At 37.0% G+C, this 20,835-nt stretch overlaps 1 long non-coding RNA gene across 1 annotated transcript; it reads left to right on the forward strand.

Moving 5' to 3' along the window:
• The first annotated feature begins 6,597 nt into the window (after window positions 1-6,597).
• Window positions 6,598-8,712, forward strand: LOC127425991 (uncharacterized). Its single transcript, XR_007894717.1, has 4 exons — window positions 6,598-6,619; window positions 7,117-7,169; window positions 7,261-7,325; window positions 8,631-8,712. It is a non-coding gene; the product is annotated as an uncharacterized LOC127425991 (long non-coding RNA).
• The last annotated feature ends 12,123 nt before the right edge of the window (window positions 8,713-20,835 follow it).

The following is a 20,835-nucleotide window of genomic DNA, read 5'->3' on the forward strand; positions in this document are numbered from 1 at the left end:
CTCTAGAAGGTGAAAAAGCGATAAAGCTGACTGTGAACTTGTACCATAATGGTACAGTCATGGTTCAGGAGTCAGAACCCAGCCTCGATGAATTCCAGAAGAATTTCAGAGACTTTAAAATGGAGGTCCAGAAGTTTAAGAAGGTGGAGGAGGTGAAGAGCAGTGTAGAGTCCTACAACATAACAGCCACAAACACTAACCTCAGCTCGACCACCCCTGTAGCACACAGACACCCTTTTTCTCCTGCATCTCCAAATATAAAGGCCTTGAGAGACAATATTGCTGAGCTGGAGCAGGACTACTTCCTGTTTAAAGAGGAAACTAGCATCAGCCTTTGCTAGCTCCAAAACCAGACCAGTCACCTCAGCATACAACAACTTCAACAGCTCTGCTCTGCTGTCAGACAGCTGGAGGAGAACAACCAGGAGCTGCGAGATGAGCTGAGGAGGGTGAGAGAGGAGCTGGTCAAGAGAGATCAACAGAGCAATATGCTGGAGAAACAACTGGAGGAGATGAGACAACAGCTACACCTGAGAGTAAACCTTAAAGCTGCTGAGAGAAGGTGAATTGGGCATACCCTCACACATCATACAGCACACTGGGACAAGCGACTTCAGCACCAGGAGAGGAATCTACCCCAGTGCCAAAGTCATCTCTTCACTTCTGCTTCGCAGAGATGTTCCACAAAATACCATCAGTGCCATTAATGCAGAGATAACTGATGTGTGCGCACTCATGCTGAATGTACACATAGCAAAGCATCAGTGCATCTCTCATGAGCACCTATATGACCGTCTCCACATTCATCAAGAGGGCATGAGAATATATGTTAAAACAATCAAGGACGTAGCACTGAAAAGGCCCCATAACACACCCTCTGATCGTGAGGAGTGGGTAAGACAGCATACTGGCAGACAGACAGATAGCTATACTGCCACTGTTGTGTCAGGAAGAGGTATTGCAGACACAAGCGACTTTAGCCAGATAAAAACATGCTGAAACTTTTATGTGACAGTCTATTAGGTTAATCAACAGTCCTTAAGCATATTCATTATTTCTTAATTTATATTACTGTATCTTTTTGTTATATAATTGACATTTAAAGGTATTTCATTTAATTCAGTAATTCATAATATGACTGGGTCATGAATCATACATTCTTATTTCTGGTGAAATCACAATGTCATCACTTAAAATCACATGCTATAACATCCAGGGTATGTTTTCTACTGCCTTTGGAGAAAAAAGCAAGAACCCTGATTTTATATTGTAAATACTGTTAGTTCAGATATCATAATATTATTAATTGAGACATGGAGTCGATTAGAGTCAAAAACTTACACTCCTTCAAACTACAGAGAATTATATATACCATTAGTGTAAAAACCTCACATTAAAAATGGAAGAGAATCAGGATGAATTATTGTTTGGTTTAAAGAACATCTTTTCCATTACATTCAGACTGTTAAAAAAGGGAGAACACATATTTGTGTGAAAATGAAAAAGGAACTTATTTGTTCAGAAGAGGATACTTACCTGTGTGCCACCTACATCCCCCCACATGAGTCACCCTATTATAGTGAGGAGATCTTCAACACATTAAAACTGAATGATTTCACATTGTATTCTCTTGGCTCAGTCCTGATAATAGGGGATCTGAATGCAAGAACTGGGAAAGAACTGGATCATATTAGTTCATTTGGTGATAGGTTTATTATTAATAATACAAATATACATCAGAACAAACATCCTACTAAACCATGTCTGAGCTATGACAACACGATAAACAAAAATGGAAAGCAAATTCTGCAGCTCTGTAAAAGTATGGGTCTCTATATTCTATATTCTCTGGGCTGATTTACCTACTGCTCTTTTTTTTTTTTTTTACAGTGGACTACACCACAACAGATCTAGACCAAAACAAGATAAATAACTTCACAGTGATGCCACAGCTACCTTTCTCAGACCACTGTCACATTGTCATTAGTCTGAACAAGTCAGCCAGTCTTTTACCATCTTCAGATCAGAAGTCTAAACTGTATGCCTTCTCAACCAGATTCTTCTGGAGAAAAGATAGTCCACCCAGGTATGAAGCGGAACCCCACAGCACTCAGGTTAAGAACATGATAGATGCGTTTCTCTTCACTGCATTTGGAGAAGATGAGAAAAGAATCAATATGGCAACAAAACAATTAAATAAAATATTTTTCACAATTGCCAGCAAATCATTGAAAAAATCAAAATGAACAGGAGTAAAAAGAAAATTGCTAAAACTGACTGGTTTGACAAAGAATGTCAAATGTCAAGAAAAGAACTACAATTGTTATCAAATAAAAAACATAGAGACCCCTCAAACCAGCAAACATGTGCCACCTATCAACAAACTCTTAAAAAGTACAAGTCACTGCTAAAAAGCAAAAGAGCTGAACATATAACAACAAAGCTCAACAAGGTTGAGGAAGTAGTTGATCAGAATTTATTCTGGGAATTATGGAACAATTTAAATATGTCTAAAAAAGAAGAAAAAAATTCCCATCTGTGACCCAAACACCTGGACAGAACATTTTGGAAACTGTTATAAACAAAATGAACTAAACTCCACCCAAAAAACTCTGACCTCCCAACTACATCAACTAGAATACACAATAAAGGGTCAATTATAAAATTGACCAAAGCAATCCAAAATCACTTGCTTAAATGAATGGCGTCCTGTTGCTCTGACCCCCATCATCAGCAAATGCTTTGAGAGACTAATCAGAGATTACATCTGCTCTGTGCTGCCTGCCTCACTGGATCCATTGCAGTTTGCATACCGCAACAACCGCTCCACTGATGATGCCATTGCATCTACACTACACACTGCTCTCTCCCAACTGGAAAAAAGGAACACTTATGTGAGAATGCTGTTTGTAGACTACAGCTCAGCATTCAACACCATAGTGAAACTCCTGGCTCTGGGCTTAAACAGCTCGCTGTGCAGCTGGATCCTGGACTTCCTGTCAAGCAGACGCCAGGTGGTTAGAATGGGCAGCAACATCTCCTCATCACTGACCCTCAACACTGGAGCCCCACAGGGCTGTGTTCTCAGCCCCCTCCTGTATTCCCTGTACACACATGATTGTATGGCAACACACAGCTCCAGTGCCATCATTAAGTTTGCTGATGATATGACGGTGGTAGGTCTGATCACTGACAATGATGAAACAGCCTACAGAGAGGAGGTGCACACTCTGACATGCTGGTGTCAGGAGCACAACCTCTCCCTCAGTGTCAGCAAGACCAATGAGCTTCTGGTGGACTTCAGGAGAAAAGACAGAGAACACAGACCCATCACCATCAATGGAGCACTGGTGGAGAGAGTCAGCAGCTTCAAGTTCCCCTGTGTCCACATCACAGAGGAACTCACATGGTCCATCCACACTGAGGCCGTTGTGAAGAAGGCTCATCAGCGCCTCTTCTTCCTGAGACGGCTAAGGAAGTTTGGAATGAACCACCACATCCTCACACGGTTCTACTCCAGCACTGTAGAGAGCATCCTGACTGGCTGCATCACTGCCTGGTACGGCAATAGCACCACCCACAACCGCAAAGCCCTGCAATGGGTGATGCGAACTGCAAGATACATCATCAGAGGTGAGCTTCCCTCCCTCCAGGACATAATATACCAGGCAGTGTGTGAAAAAAGCTCGTAGGATCATCAGAGACTCCAGCCACCCGAGCCATGGGCTGCTCTCACTGCTACCATCAGGCAGGCGGTATCGCAGCATCAGGACCCGCACCAGCCGACTTCATGACAGCTTCTTCCCCCAAGCAATCAGACTTTTGAACTCTTGAACTCTCACGATCAACATACTTCAGCACTGCACTTTATTAATCTTATTATCTCACACCAGACTGTCATAAATTATATTCTCACTTAACAACACAATGGCAACTGACTATCAACCAACAGCCTGAATGTCAATACAGTACAATACAACCTACTGTATATTTTATATATACTTTATATACTATTTTTATTGTATGTGTATTCTATATTATGTGTATGTGTGTAGTGTATACTGTACATTGTATATTATTATTGTGTTGTGTAATTATGTGTATATTAGATATGTAAATCTGATGTTTAATGTAAATTGGTATATGTCTTTTCACTGTCATGACTGCTATGTTGCTCGAAACTGCAACCAAGACTTTCACCCACTGTTGCACTTGTGCATATGGTTGTGTGACAATAAAAGTGATTTGATTTGATTAAATAATTTGGATGCCCCCATATCACTAAAGAACTTGGTGAAAAAATAGAATCCCTCAAAAATAAAAAAATCTTGCAGCTCAGATGGAATTTGCAATGAGATGTTGAAATATGGCAGCCCCAAACTGAATGAGGCCATTCTCAAATGATTCAATTTGCTCTTAAAATCAGGACACTTTCCTGAGAACTGGAAAGAAAATCAAATCACCCCAATCTTCAAGCAAAGTGACAAATTTAACCCAAACAATTACAGGGGCATTTCAGTGAGCAGCAATCTTGGCAAACTATTCTGTTGTATAATGAATGACAGATTAGTCCAATATTTCCAAGAACTCAAGACTTTAAACAACTGTCAAGTTGGATTCATGCCAAAACAGAGAACAGCTAATCATATCTACACACTGCACACACTTGTACACAAAATTATCCACCAAACAAAACAAGGAAAAATATTTGGTTGCTTCATTGATTTTAAAAAAGCCTTTGATTCAGTTTGGCATAACGGACTCTTCCTAAAACTGATTCAGAGTGGAATAGGAGGAAAGGTTTATGATTTAATTAAGGACATGTACAAAGACAACAAATGTTGCATTAAAATAAACAACAAAATAACTGATTATTTCAGCCAGAATAAGAGAGTTCATCAAGGCTGCAGCCTAAGCCCAACTTTATTTAATATTTATATAAATTAATTGGCTTCAAAACTCTTCTAGCCCTGGACTCAAACTAGAGGACTGAGAAATCAAATGTCTTCTATACGCAGACGACCTGCTGCTGCTCTCACTTACTGAAGAGGGATTACATGAAAGCCTCTTAATTCTAGAAAATTACTGTAGTAACTGGGCCTTAACAATAAACATGGACAAGTCTAAAGTCATAATCTTTCAAAAGAAAAATCATCTTAAAGACAAAAAAATATGTTTTTACATTTGGGGGAGAAATTCTTAGCCATGTTACCAGTTACAGTTATTTCAGTCTGACAATCTCGGCTTCTGGACAATTTGATATGGCTGTAAAGGACCTAACAGACAGTTTAAGAAAAATATTATTCAAATCTGTGGCTGAAAATATTTGACAGTGTCATCAAACCCATCCTTCTGTACGGCAGTGAAATCTGGGGACCCAGATATAAACTAACTTATGAATCCTGGGACAAAAGTTCAGTTGAAACTTTTCACCTCGAATTTTGTAAAAACATTCTGGGAGTTCACAGAAGTGCTTCTAACCTGGGCTGTCAGGCAGAACTGGGCAGATTCCCACTCTTGACTGACATTCAAAAGAGAGCCAGTAAATTCTGGTTCCACCTATCAGACTCTTCCCCAGAAAATCACCATCACTGTGTGTTTATACACAGAGCAGCAAACCCAGAGAGTGACCCTTTACAGTACTTAGTGGACAAGCACCAGCTAAACCTATCAATTCAATTCAGACAGGCAAAATGAAAACAAATACAAAACACAACTCAAGAAGAATACATTCATCAGTGGCAAAGAAAACTCAGAGAAATAAACAAATTAACCTATTTCCAAAAAATTTAAACAGAATATAAATTGGCATCATATCTGACCAAAATTAAAGACTACCGGCACAGGAAGCTTCTGACGAAGTATTGTGTGAGTGAACACAGTCTGGCTGTAGAGACGGGTCGACACAGGCAGAACTGGAGACCCAGAGAGAACAGACTGTGTTCACACTGCACTCAAGGAGTCATAGAGGATGATCTTTACTTCCTCACAGAGTGCAGTAAATATGAGGTCATCAGACACATATTTTAAAGTCATAGGACAGAAACTGCCTGAATTCAGCAGACTGAGTAATGTGGAGAAACTTTCATATGTTCTAGGAGAGAAGGCTGAATGTATAGTTTTAACAGCATCTGACTGTTTCTCATTGTTCTCTGTAGTTACTTTTCTTTACATTTTGTGCACTTACCTTTATGGTTATTATTATTATTACTATTATTGTTATTATTATTGTCATTATTATTAATAATAATGATAATAATATTGTATTATTTTACTTTTTTTTGTATGTAATACATGTTTTTTTATTTTATTTTATTTTTTTGTTAAGAAATGCTTGGGCAACATTGTACATTGTATATGGTCATGCAAATAATGCTAATTTAATTGACTTGAGAGAGAGAGAGAGAGAGAGAGAGAGAGAGAGAGAGAGAGAGAGAGAGAGAGAGAGAGAGAGCGATGTATGTGTGATTAATAATTAATCGTGATATAAATAAAAAAGAATCTTTCTAAATTCTGGTGTTTGTTGTGTTGTGAACGTGTCTTTTTTGCGGTGACTCTTATTTCCCGCAATGGGTCGTTGTTTCTTTCTCTTCCGGTTGACGTGCGCACAGTGTGGCGGGTATTGAATTTATCTCCTAATTGCAATAATATCTTAAACAATCCTTAGAGTACAGAAACTATCATGAAAACATTGTTTCTGTAACATGAGTAGTAACACTTAACAAGCACCTAATTTACGATATTGAGCTTGAAAGCGGAGATATTTACCTTTAAATATTTTATAAATCTGGGGTCTGTTATGTAGCTGTTAGCATCACGCGCTAGTCTGGGCGAGCGCAACTGCATTGAAATGTTTTTAATGTTTGCATTTATAAATTGTTTAGCCTTTACCAACGTTTATAAGCCTGTCTTTAAATTATTAAATGTCCAGTAATCTGAAGTTGGTGTGTAGTACAGATTGTTTCCCAGTTGCACTCTAATCTCTAATAAATAGTAATGTAAATGTTACGGATGGTATGAGTTATTGTAGAGTCAATTACCTTTTTTCTTATTGGCTTTGTGCCGATGTTGATTGCCCCTGGTTCATATTATCTTCAAATTGTATTCTTTTGTTAGCAGACAGTGATCAGATATGGCAAAGTCAAAGAACCACACCACACACAACCAGTGTAAGTTTCATTCATTTTGTAATATTTTTGTGATTTTGTTCATTCACGGTCACATGCACGTTCTAACTGACTCCCTTGTTTGTATGTGCAGCCCGCAAATGGCACAGAAATGGCATAAAGAAGCCCAGATCTCAGCGCTATGAGTCCCTGAAGGGGGTAAGACAATGATATTACAATTACATCTGTATAATTGCCCACCAAGTGAAGGGTTTTGTTGGTTATTTATTTCCTGTGCTCATCTTTGTAAGGTCACCCGTTTAGAGAGCAAACATGTTTTTATTTTAGTTTCCCTACTAGTCTGTAATGCCATTAAACAGAAGTTGGTGTTTTGGACAACAAAGTTTTACTGTATTGTTGCAAGTGTTAGCTGCCAGCGCTTTACTTGCATTAAGTATATTGGTGTTTCTTCAACTTCGGGCTCTTATAGCACTGTGGACTTGTAGAAAGTAGTCTCCATAAAACGTTTTCACACTCTTACTAATTAAATTTGTCTAATAGCAATGTCCAACAGTGTATGTACACTTTTCCTGAATGTGCAGTAGGATGATGTTATCGGATATCGACGATCTGATAGCGATCTATAATATCAGGAAATGGCAAAACCATGGATCTGGGAAGTCGCCACATATTAAACAGTAGCCCAGGGTGTGAAACTAGCACCCGCAAAACGTGACAAGGCTGAATCCAGTTCGCAAGCTCCTCGTCCAAATGTATTTCATGCGCGGGTAATTTTGCTCATCTACCCTCAAAAGGCTGGCGACCTGTAAGACATCTTGGAGTAACACATGACAAGAAATGCTGTTTGTCACAAAGACATGCGCTTGAAGAAACGCATTTTATTATATTTTTAAGAACAGACAAAAGAGAAGCATTTGTTCAGAGGCATGCAGCATGATCCTGTCTCATGGAACAAGCGCATGTAAAGAGTTTTCACTCTTTTTTTCCAGTTTCATTCATCTTAAAACTGTTTGCAAGAATAATGTCGCCTATGAGAATGCTGCAAATTATGTTCGGTCATCTCAGGAGGTGCTGTGACTTTAGTTCGCTTTATTTCCATGCGGTTGGCATGCATTGTTAACGCAACTATGCAGTTAAGTAATATATATCTTTGTATTAAAGTGCACCTATTATGGTTTTTAAAAGTGCCTAATTTTGTTTTAAAGGTGTCATACAATAGATTTACATGCATCCAAGGTCAAAAAAACACTTTAATTTGCTCATTTAAATTGCAGCATTACCTTTTTTTTCCCCCATGTCAAAAACGACTCCAATGATCCGTTCTAAAGGATTCACTCTAAACTCCTCCTTTCAGAGAGCCTACTCTGCTCTGATTGGTCAGATGTCCCAGTCTGTTGTGATTGGTCTACCGCTTACAGCGCATGTCGGAAAGGAAATGCCCACTACCATATCCGAGTTTCAGCTCCGTCTGAAAAAATTTCTGTTTTACCTTACCAATTTTAGCGCGAGTCCGATAGTGATACATCGGAAGATCAACCAGAACCACCATCGCAAGCATGATGAGAACAGGACGTTTCTCAGTGGTAAGTTTATATGTAGTTTGACAATAACGTTAGTTAGCCGGTTAGCAGAGGCTAACAGTGAGCACTGGCTGTACACATAAACAGACCAGAGGCGGGTTTTTTGTTTCCAAATTATGTAGATTAGTACAGGAATTTAGTCTGGAATTACTAACGACTCGTTTCAGGTGTTCAGAATCAGTTCTTTCTTTTGGGAGTCAATAACTCCATTTATTGTGCACTTTGATTTTTGAAACTTTTCAGGCTTTTTTACATTCACAAACACAAATATAACACACTACGTGAAAGGTAATATTTGAAAAACCATAATAGGTGCTCTTTAAAGAAACAAAGATGAACATGATTAAATCAAAGTAATACAAGACACGTTCACCTTGAACCTAAAACTTAGTTCTATTTTATTTTCTTTAGGCAGCATTAACTGTATTACCAAAATACAATACAAACACAAATTCGATAAGAACACACATTTGGCAGCATTATATTGGGAACACAAGGGAATTTATTAGGCTTATTTATTATGATTGTTATTGTCTTTACATTTATAATTGTCTTTAGTTCTTAATCTGTAGGCTATTAGTAATTTTCCACCTGTTGTCATTGACTGATGCTTGCGTGATGGCAAATGAAGCCATTGGAGATGGTAAATGATTAGATTTGGGGAGGTTGTTAAGGTTTTATCACTTCATTATTTTATTGCTTCGCTTAAAGTGCAATTTGACTTGAGAAATGTCTTTTGTTTATCGTGTTTCAATAAATTACATTGTTAAAGCAAAATCAATAAAGCAAAAAACATTCACCGACCCTTGGCAGGGGAGTTGACTATGTAATCGTATATCGCAATTAAGGCGATTATCGATAAAATAATTTTTACATATCGCCCAGCCCTACATCACATTGTCATTTTCATAAAGTCATTTTTATTTATCAAATCAGCTTTACATAGTTATGCTGTTGCAGAAAATTATGCTGTAATGCCTATAATGTCTTAAAGTCCTCATTGAGCAGTTTAAATGAAAACGTGAGTGTAATTATTGCAAAGTTGTTGGTTTGGAGGAAATGACGCCACAATTGTAATTTAAAAAAAAGACAAATAATTTTTGAAAATAAATATGGCAACAGTTTATTTCTCTTATCATAGGTTTAAATGTAATAATTAGTATTTTTATAATGGATATACATACAGCTCTGGAAAAAATTAAGAGACCACTGCAAAATTATCAGTTTCTCTGGATTTACTATTTATAGGTATGTGTTTGAGTAAAATGAACATTTTTGTTTTATTCTGTAAAGTACTGACAACATTTCTCCTAAATTCTGAATAACAGTTTTGTCATTTAGAGCATTTATTTGCAGAAAATGACAACTGGCCTAAATAAAAAAGATGCAGTGCTTTCAGACCTCAAATAATGCAAAGAAAACATGTTCATATTTTTAAACATCACAATACTAATGTTTTAACTTAGGAAGAGGTCAGAAATTAATATTTGGTGGAATAACCCTGATTTTTTTTTGGGGGGGGGGTTCCCCTTTTTCACCCAATTTGGAATGCTCAATTCCCAATGCTCTTTTAAGTCCTTGTGGTAGCGTAGTGATTCGCCTCAGTCTGGGTGGCGGAGGATGAATCCCAGTTGCCTCCGCGTCATCTTATCACGTGGCTTATTGAGCGCGTCGCCACGGAGACATAGCGCGTGTGGAGGCTTCACGCCATCCACCGCGGCATCCGCTTTCAACTCACCACGCGCCCCACTGAGAACGAACCACATTATAGCGACCACGAGGAGGTTACCCCATGTGAGTCTACCCACCCTAGCAACCGGGCCAATTTGGTTGCTTAGGAGACCTGGCTGGAGTCACTCAGCACACCCTGGGATTCGAACTAGCGAACTCCAGGGGTGGTAGCCAGCGTCTTTTACCACTGAGCTACCCAGGCTCCGAATAACCCTGATTTTCAAGCACAGCTTTCATGCGTCTTGGCATGCTCTCTACCAGTCTTTCACATTGCTGTTTGGTGACATTATGCCACTCCCGGTGCAAAAATTCAAGCAGCTCTGCTTTGTTTGATGGCTTGTGGCCATTCATCTTCTTCTTGATCACATACCAGAGGTTTTCAGTGGGGTTCAGGTCTGGAGATTGGGCTGGCCATGACAGGGTCTTGATCCGGTGGTCCTCCATCTACACATTGATTGACCTGGCTGGGTGGCATGGAGCATTGTCCTGCTGGAAAAAAACAATCCTCAGAGTTGGGGAACATTGTCAGAGCATAAGGAAGCACGTTTTCTTCCAGGATAACCTTGTACGTGGCTTGATTCTTACCTATAAATAGTAAATCCAGAGAAACTGATAATTTTGCAGTGGTCTCAATTTTTTCCAGAGCCGTTGTTTAACATTTTAACATTTAACACACGAAAAACGTAATCGATTACTTGAAACCTTAGATTTTAAGTTACTAAATAGTGACATGTAAAATGTATAGCCTTTTTTTTTTTTTTTTTTTACACAAATGTGTTCACATGTCACTTGGTTTCAAAATAAGCAACTACCTTTTGAACCTGTTTTATGAAAAAATGAGCAATATGCATGAATAACATCTAGATTAAAAAGTGATGAAAAAAACCCATTTGCACTCACACAAAGAATATACATTTCAAGTCTTCTGAAGTGAAGCAATCAGAAGTTAAATAATTTTCACTTTTGGATGAACTATTCCTAACAATGCCATGTATCCACAGCCCCATCCAATGCATTAAAGCTGCACTATGTAAGATTTTTTGCTTAAAAATGAACAAATTGCCATTATTGATTGAGTACATCAACTATCTGTGTTCAAAACAATGTCCTTGCCTTACCCCGATTAACTACTGTAAGCCTAGAAAAAAGATTTGGATTTTGAGCTGTCGTGTTCGATTTGGTGGGAAATCGCTGGTTTATGACGTTCATCCTTGCATCATTACGTCATGTCTGCACACACAGGAAAGAAGTGCCGGCTGTCTCATGTTCCAGCTGGAGAAACTACGCTGTTCAGCTCAGTTCAGTAACACTCGCACAGTTCAGGACATCATCGTTGCAGTCTAGATGGATGTTTGTCTGTTATCTGTTTGGCAAAGTTGTTTACCTGCTGTAATGCTTGGATATGTTTTCTGGTAGGGTTGTTGAAGTTTATATTGCTAATCATGCTTGTATGAATCGAATATTACTCGTGTGTTAACTAGTGCCCGACCGATATATCGGTCGGCAGATATTAGCCTTTCACCGATATATCGGTATCGGCGTATATATTTTACCGATATGTGCCGATATGAAAACTTTTTTCAGGACATATAATGCAGAAAACAATGCTTTAGAATTGGTGTCATAGCGTAGTTTGTCCAACAGAGCGCGCTCTGACTCCATTGTTTTCAGAGCTGACTCTGAACTGACGGTGGTTCTGCAGACAGGACGGAGTTAAACGGTGTGGATTTGAGTGATCTTTTCTCCTTAAATTGCTAACTAGTGTGTGAAATACATACTGGAAAGTTAATTAAAAAAAAATGACCCCATCATTTTATATAACTAATATAACGTTAACCCTGTCCCTGACAACCATGTCACTCATGTTTATCACATCTGTTTGCTGTTAGCTAGCTATAGTTTGTCAGTGCAGTCAGTAATGTAGTAGATTGAAAGGTAAACATCAGAGCATCTTTTTGCAGCTCAGCAGACAACGGTGTGATGGTGGATTGTGTGTGGTGAGTGTTGATTTCACACTTTGCTGTTACCTAATTGGTGAGACGCAGTGCTGGAAAGTAAATAAAGTCCATCTTTTACTCTCCGTGGCAATGAGCTTACAGCTAACTAGCTAACCACGTAGCTACTTATATTGTTGTCATGTATTTGCTAAACTGTTTTGTTCAGGATTCACAGTTTGGTACCCCCTTCAACTGAACAATTCCAGTCGTTGCATTTACAAAATGTAATATTTAAAAGTCTGGTTTTCCAGACATTAAAATAGGATGCATAATTAAAGTAGATTTAATAAATAGTATATTCGCCCTGTGTAAATAATAATATATAGGAACTGTATCTAAAATAAATGAGGGGTGATAAAAACTAATACAGCAGGCTGGAAAAATAGACATTTATTCATTTTAATATCCTTTATATATATTTTGAATGTGTTGAAACTTGACACCGGGCGACACACCCTAAAAACGGCACTGTTAGAACGGTTTCATGCTGAAGAACTGCTTAAAAGTAAGTTTTTTTTTTTTTTTTTTTCGTAAATGTACACGAGTGTAAATGCCAACACCATCATATATGTCGAAAGGACTGATGCCTGTCAACCAAAACATGAGCTCATTGATGTCATTGAGTCTGCTTTTTTATTCCATCAGTTACTCCTGGTCGGAGGCTGCCGTATATATTGAGTTTATAGGGTTATGTCCTACATAAATGTAATGGTGCAACGCTCAAATATTTAGGAGGGCGTAAATTGTGACTTAGTGCCCATTTACGCCACAACTAGGCTAAGTTGTAACGTACGTATAGCTGGTGTAACCGGCCCCTGATGTTTATTTAGCTATTTATTTTATTTTAATTTATTTTTTATTTAAATGGTCAGCATTTGACTGATACTAAACAGTAATACTGATGTTTATTTAGCTATTTATTTTATTTGAATTTATTCTTTATTTTAATGGTGGGCAATTGACTTATACTAAACATACAGTACTGATTTTTATTTAGCTATTTATTGTATTTTTATTTAAATGGTCAGCAATTGACTAATACTAAACAGTACTGATGTTTATTTAGCTATTTATTGTATTTTAATTTATTCTTCATTTTCACAGTGTTCATTTCTAGAATTTGTTGACAATGTATAATAATAATGTCAAATGTTCTTTGATAAAAATATTTAAGAAAGCAGCCTTCCGAGTACCTTTGCATAGTCATATCGGTGCAAAATCTGTGAAAAATCCACATAGAAAAGGTCTGTTTTCATTCCAGCTCAAAAATTAGCTATATTGGTCACCATATTGGTAATCTGTGAATTTTCCCCCTCTAAAATCAGTATCGGTCTCAAAAATCCCATATCGGTCGGGCTCTAGTGTTAACCAGTCACAATGTATCTACGTTGTCCGGTGTAGTTACTGCGACATGTTTAATATGTGTGACTTCTGAAAATTAACTTCTTGTAATTGTTATATTGCACATTTAAGTTTAAGAAAGTATATTTTATCCCCATCATTATTGACTCCTTGATTTGTTTTTAGTTTACGGTGTTATTGTTTGCAAAGAAATGCTATTGTAGTTACAGGCTGGACAGAATAGTATAACAATAAAGTCTTCTGTTGAACTCGTATCAGCCATATCATGAGTTTAATCTCTTAAATTGAAAATTGTAATACAATTCAAACATTAATAGTAGATAAAACACTTGACTAATCATATGATCTTCTGATGGTGGCTGAGGAGAGTCCCCTGTTCTCTATCTAAAAGTGCTTTGAGTGTAGTGTCAGAAATGTGATTTAAGTGTAAAAGTAATTCAAATATGTAAATAAGAGTGTTTATTATCTTAAAAGCAAGTAATAATTCCGTTTAAAATGTTTAATCATATAACATAATATCAACATGAAAATAGCACGTTATGACTCCGGCTCCAGTCATGATCACACACAGGCGATGTCAAGGTAAGCTCAAATTGGGAGATTCATCCACCAGAAGAGCAGTGCCAGAACACGACACGACATTCTTCCTCAAATTTCTTGCAGTCTTAAGTTTCAACCATGGATGTCGCTGGAGAGCACAAAGTTACGTAGTGCAGCTTTAAGTTCTAATAGCAATATTTAGGTGATAGAAGCCATTTCACGGTTGCCTACAAACAAAAGCAAAAATTGCAGTTTTAGTGTTTCATACTAGTCAAATATTTAAAGCTGAATGAGCACTCTAAGTCGATTACTCGTGCACATCCCTAATGAATGCATGATAAAAGTTTCTGTCAGTTTTAATGTCACATATATAACTATATAGCAAGTTTAAATCTGTTAGTTGTAATAAAAAACGTATTTTTTGGGACATGAAAGTGCCTGAAGTTGAAGAAAAATATAGTGTTATTGCTTGCAAGTTATGCATTTAATAGTACCATAGTCTTTTTTTTAAAGGTGTGAAATGCTTGTAGCTTTTGCTTTAAGGCATCTATTAACTCCCGGTGAAGTTCCTCTGCTCGGTCCATGCCGCTGGGGAGTCATTTAGAGAGGCGCTTAAATATAAGACTACTATATGTAAAACAATGTGACATTAAAAATTTGTTCTCAAGATTACATGCCTCATTTGATGAATAGAATTCACGTGAAATCAGTTAAAGAAGCTATTTCAAACACTCTATAATAATTAAAAGCAATATATATGCAGTAGATGTGGTAACACTTTACAAGAAGGTTGTATTTGTAAACAGTTGTTAATGCATTAGGTATCATGAATTAATAACTAATGAATAATTAACAATTTTATACAACGTTTATTAATTTTGGTTAATGTTCATTTAAAAATATACTATTGTCCATTGTTAGTTCATGTTAGTTCAAACTGTATGAACTAATGTAAAAGTTGTATAACTTAAATTATAAAAATGTATTTGTATAAATTGAAATTAACAAGTATTAAGTGCTTTAAAAGTATTGTTCATGTTAACTGACGTTAATAAATACAACCATATTGTAGAGCGTTACCAATAATTTGTAATATGTCAATTTTACATTCTGCATTCATTGCGCTTATGCGCTAACACGCTATATGGAGCCATAAAATGCACTGTGAAGCAGCAAATCAAACCACAGAGTGAATGGGCACTTAAGAGTATTTGAGTATATTTAGTTCCTTTTGTGGACCAAAACAAATAAAAAAATCACACAGCATGGGCTTGGAAAATGTCTCTACGCAAATGATCTTACAGATTTAGGCAAGTTTGCACCAGCTCGGCAGCTCTGCGCTTCAATGTGTTTGTTGACTTAGGTCAAGGGTCTTCAACGGCGTCTGCGACCCCACCACAGGGGGTCCGCAAATTATTGTTTGATCCACCATTGCAAGGGTGTAGATTTGTTCTTCACAGTGTGAAGAATTTACATTTCCATTGATCATGGTATAAATATTGGGGGGGGAGGGGGGGGTTGTACTTGCTTTTATTATTGGTTGCTAATCTGCATGGACAAGGTCCGTCTGCTTTTCTGTCCCTCTTTCTGTCCGTCTATCTCTTTCTTTTTGAAGGAGGTTTGGCACATGGATTAACGAGAATTTTTAAATGTCACTTCATGTCAAAAATGTTGCAGACCCCTGCTGAAAAGACCAGTTAAAACCAGCCTAAACTGCTTGGCTGATTTTAGCTGGTCTCCTAGCCAGTCTGGCCAGTTAGCTGGTTTCAGAGGGGTTTTGAACACGTTTTAGCTGGTCAGGCTGGGAGACCAGCTAAGACAAGCCTGACCAGCTAAAAAAAAAAAGTGTTTAAAACCCCTCCAAAACCAGCCTGACCATCATGACCAGGCTGAGTGACCAGCTAACCATCTTATGCTGGTTTTAGCTGGTCTTTTCAGCAGGGCAGCATTTAATGATTATTTCAATGGCTTTGCTATATAAACATCATGAAGTATGTACATACAATAATATGGTAGCCTACCAAATACGTTTTTATAGTCATAAAACGCAACACTCAATTTAATACAATATGTAACGTGGGTCCCGGCTCCGTCTGTCTACCCACCAAGGGGTCCTTGGCCTGAAAATGGTTGAAGACCCCTGATTGGGTCCACCACGATGGTGTGGACCAATGGCAGTATGAAGGTGTTTAGCATCTCATGCTGTGAAATTAAAAATCAAATATTCGTTTAATTTAAGAGAATGCACTTTCGAATGCTAAAATTTGCATCTGAATTTTGTATGTGTTCCAAGCATTGATCATGACTTGCATTCTTGGGGTAAAACGGGTGCAGTGCAACAAATTAAATAGAAAGGTGGTTTTTAAATTTTAAGTTGAATTTCCTTTTAAATTGGTGCAGCATCAAAAGAAAATGCATTGTTACTGCATGAGACACGACGCAACAGTTAAAGACTTCCATCTAGAAAAAGACAGACATGTTCAGAGTGAAAGGCCCCCAGAGGTGGAGGTCTTTAGCGATTGTGTTTTGACTGCTTTCTTACCAGTGTCTGGCTGCATAAGCATTAGGCACCTACATACAACTGTATTTAATGAAAAACACTGTGGTCCTGGAGGTATTACAAAGCTTAAGTCCATGATACTATGGCACTGGTATTGGCTGCTGTAACAGAACTGTCTTTTGAAGCGTTTTTCTTTTTACTCAATATTTGAAAATATAAACTGGCCAAGTCTTTTGACTATCATTTTAACAGCCAGATATGTTATTTGCAATAAACGATCGCTGTAACACTGTGCTGATGGGTTTTATATTGATTTGTTGCGCCCTCTTGTGGATGTAGGAGACAACGTTGATTTAAAAATGTATATCTTTCAATATATCGGCTAAAATTGCTTGCAGCGCCTTTAACTTGTCCATTGTACGATAAAATTATATCTTGAGATTGCGTAGAACATGTAAATGTAAAATTTCATTTTTTGAATTTTATATAATAATTGTTTATTTTTGTCGTTTTTTTGTGTTGTTTTGCAGGAAGTAAATGCATGTATTTTGTTGTTAACAGGTGGACCCCAAGTTTATGAGGAACATGCGATTTGCCAAGAAACACAACAAGAAGGGGATGAAGGCCATCGTTAAGAAATAAGTCTCCCAAATAGACTGTCAAAGACCCTGGAGAGTTAACGGTGTTCAGATGTTCTGAAAAAGGATTTTATGCCATCAAAATAAAGCCATGCTTTGATAATGGAATATCAGTCTCTTAACTACTTCTCATTTGAGTGTTGCATGACATCAACCCTCAAAATTCAGTCACAAGTGATCACAGAAGACTCATTTGAGATGCAAGTAAAGCTCAAGTTGCTCCAGTGGTTTGTGCTTGAATGTTATTTAATTTTGTTTTAGTACAAATTGTCACCCAGTTGATTGTGATTGGTTGGTTTATTACAGCATGATAGTTTTAAGAGACTTTTACTGCAGTAATCTGAACCACAATAAACCTTTTTATTTCTATACAGCTGAATGACAATAAATAGAATATATATAACATAATATAAGCTGCTGTCCATTCAGCTGTACTAAACCTGATTCATTATATGCCTGCCATTCCTCTCTGGGACTGATGCTAATGATACTCCAGAGAGCTCGAATTTAAAACACATGGAGAACATTGTGATGACTGGAATATTGCTCTGACTACAGTAGGGAAGATTCTCAGTACTGATCAAGGATTTAGGTTCTAATTCAGAATGTAATCACAAAAACAAGTCTTTATGCTTGAATCTTACCAACTCTGATGCACTACATGTGTATATACATATAAAAAAAATAAATAAAACAAAATAGGGGCAGTTGATGTATAGCATTTAATTTTTCTTTTTTTAAAATCAAGATTTTAGGGGAAAGAAGGATACATGGATGTATGATGGTTAATTTAAGTCTTTCACCACCCAATTGGGATTGTGATATTCCAGACTGCCATCCATAGATTATCATTTTATATATTTGCTTTGAAGGTGTCCAAAATTTTCATATAAAGTTATAAAATACACAGATTTCTGAGAGATCCGAGATGAGATTGGTGTTTGTTGAAAGGTATTTTTTGAGCTGAGGGAAACTGCAGTAATCTGATTTAAGCAAATACAGTGGCTTCAAAAAGTATTTGGACACTTGTCACATTTATAAATGGAAGAAAGAAAAAAAAAGATATAGCGTGAATATACTTTTCAAGCAAAGCATTTCTCAAAGAAGTTTGTTAGGTTTCAAATAAAATATTTTTTTTAAATCTTTATTCTGATGTTTTCTGGGTGTTAAATGTCAGTGACAAATGTCCATAGTTAATGTGATAAACATCTGTGTAAACTTTAGAGGAACTGATTTCATACACCCCCCAAAAAATCACAAAATTCTCTACAAAAATAGCTCAGAAAAGAAGTTAATGTTTGGTCTAAATGCTTTTGGGTTATCCACAACATTGAATAAAAGAATATGCAAAAAAAAAAAAATGTGAAGATTCTCTTGAATGAAGAGTGTCACTATGTCTCTAATTCTCTCTCTTAAACACACACAAGCCCGTTGTACCATATTTAATGCACTCATTTCAACATTATTTTTAATAAAATAATTTAATGAGTTTTTAACCAAGCACAAGCAGCTTCAATTCAGCAGTTAACTCATTTGAAACATCAGTAATATTATAAATTATTGTTATTTTTACTTTATCAAAAATAGCAAAGATTTCACAGCAAAAAGACATGTGCATCACAATATGAATGCTATTATATTACAAGGTCTTCTACTTCCAGAAGAGCACAGACATTTTCACCAAGAGGCAGTGGACATCTAATACATTGCATACAACTAGCAAAGTGTTCATCCTGTTGATGATGTAAAAGCTTTAGTAAATCATGTATCAAATATGATATGCACAGCTCTATACGGTTAACATTTTCAGATACACACCTACACGTACTGCCAAAACTATGTTTAGAACACACACACACATAAACACACAATGTTATTTGTAGTTGTTCAACTGCAAAATGTTGATTTGACGATGCTAACAAAATACAGCATTTGTTGAATAAATGCTCTTTTTGCAGTATTCCTATGGTTGTAATTTTGCTAAATATAAACCATGATTCTGTTTTTTTTTTCAAACAATTCACATTAGTAAGTAATCTATATATCATCATATTTTAAGTACTAAGGGTTCAAAACAGTGTTACTATGAATGCAAACTTTAATACAGTGAAAAAGACACTCTATTAGCATAACATAAATATATATAAATAAATACAAATTTCCAGCATTCTTTTGAATGTCCATGTGTTAAAATAAAATATTTGATGCCATGAGTGTACCTTCATTTACTATTACTATCATTTTGAATGGCCATAGAACATGAAGCACTGTGATAATTTTACCTGGTCGCAAAATGTAGTCCGTTAATTTACCTGATGAACTTTCACCTTTTGCTGACCCTTTATGCTTCGCAGAGCAAATGTGTGCTTCTAAATCACTTGCACCTTTATTAGCAACCGACACATAAGTGCTAGCTTTACATGTCATACATTCTGCTTCCCACGGATCTCGACCTGGACGAAAGCATGGGAATTCTTTGTGCAAATCTTCGAAAAAGGGGACGTATGGTCACCCTATGTAAATCCTTACAGTAAAGCTAAGGATTTCTGAATATCAACTGTACTCGAGTAGTACCACAATTGACATATAGGTGGCGCCAAGGGCGTAGATTTCTCTTGAACATTGTGGAGGTTGAAGCGTGAAGCATTTACATGTTTCCATTTATCTTGGAAGTTGAATGTGAAAGTTAAAGTGGAGATTATCTGAGCAGGGAGGAACATTTATAGTAAAAAAGGGCTTAAATATAAATATTTTTCTCACCCACACCTATCACATCGCTTCTGAAGACATTGATTTAACCAGTAGCGGATTTAGGCATGGCGACATGTGCAGTTGCCTAGGGCGTGTTGAAGCGGGTTTCACCCAGGGCGCCATTCAAGCTAGAACCGCCACTGGATTTAACCACTGGAGTCATATGGATTACTTATTTGCTGACTTATGTGATTTCTGGGGCTTGAAAGTTCTGGTCACCATTCACTTGCATTGTATGGACATACAGAGCTAAAATATTCTTCTAAAAATCTTTGTTTGTGTTCCGCTGAAGAAAGAAAGTCATACACATCTGGGATGGCATGAGGGTGAGTAAATAATGAGAACATTTTCATTTTTGGGTGAACTATCCCTTTAAGCTTTAATTGCAACAAATTGTATAGGAAAAGCATAAAACATACATTTTTGAGAAATATTTATACAGTGCTGCCGTGCAAGAACTGTAATAATAAAACATGTTATGCACTGTTCTGACGAAAAAACTTTTTACTTAGGTGGACTTGCTTGCTGTAGATCACGACGAGGCTTTTATTATGAAAAGTGACGCTTGTGGGAATTCGGGTTCCACACTCTCTTTCGCTCAGTTGCATC

Source organism: Myxocyprinus asiaticus, chromosome 35, assembly GCF_019703515.2.
Source record: "Myxocyprinus asiaticus isolate MX2 ecotype Aquarium Trade chromosome 35, UBuf_Myxa_2, whole genome shotgun sequence".
Lineage (NCBI taxonomy): Eukaryota > Metazoa > Chordata > Actinopteri > Cypriniformes > Catostomidae > Myxocyprinus > Myxocyprinus asiaticus.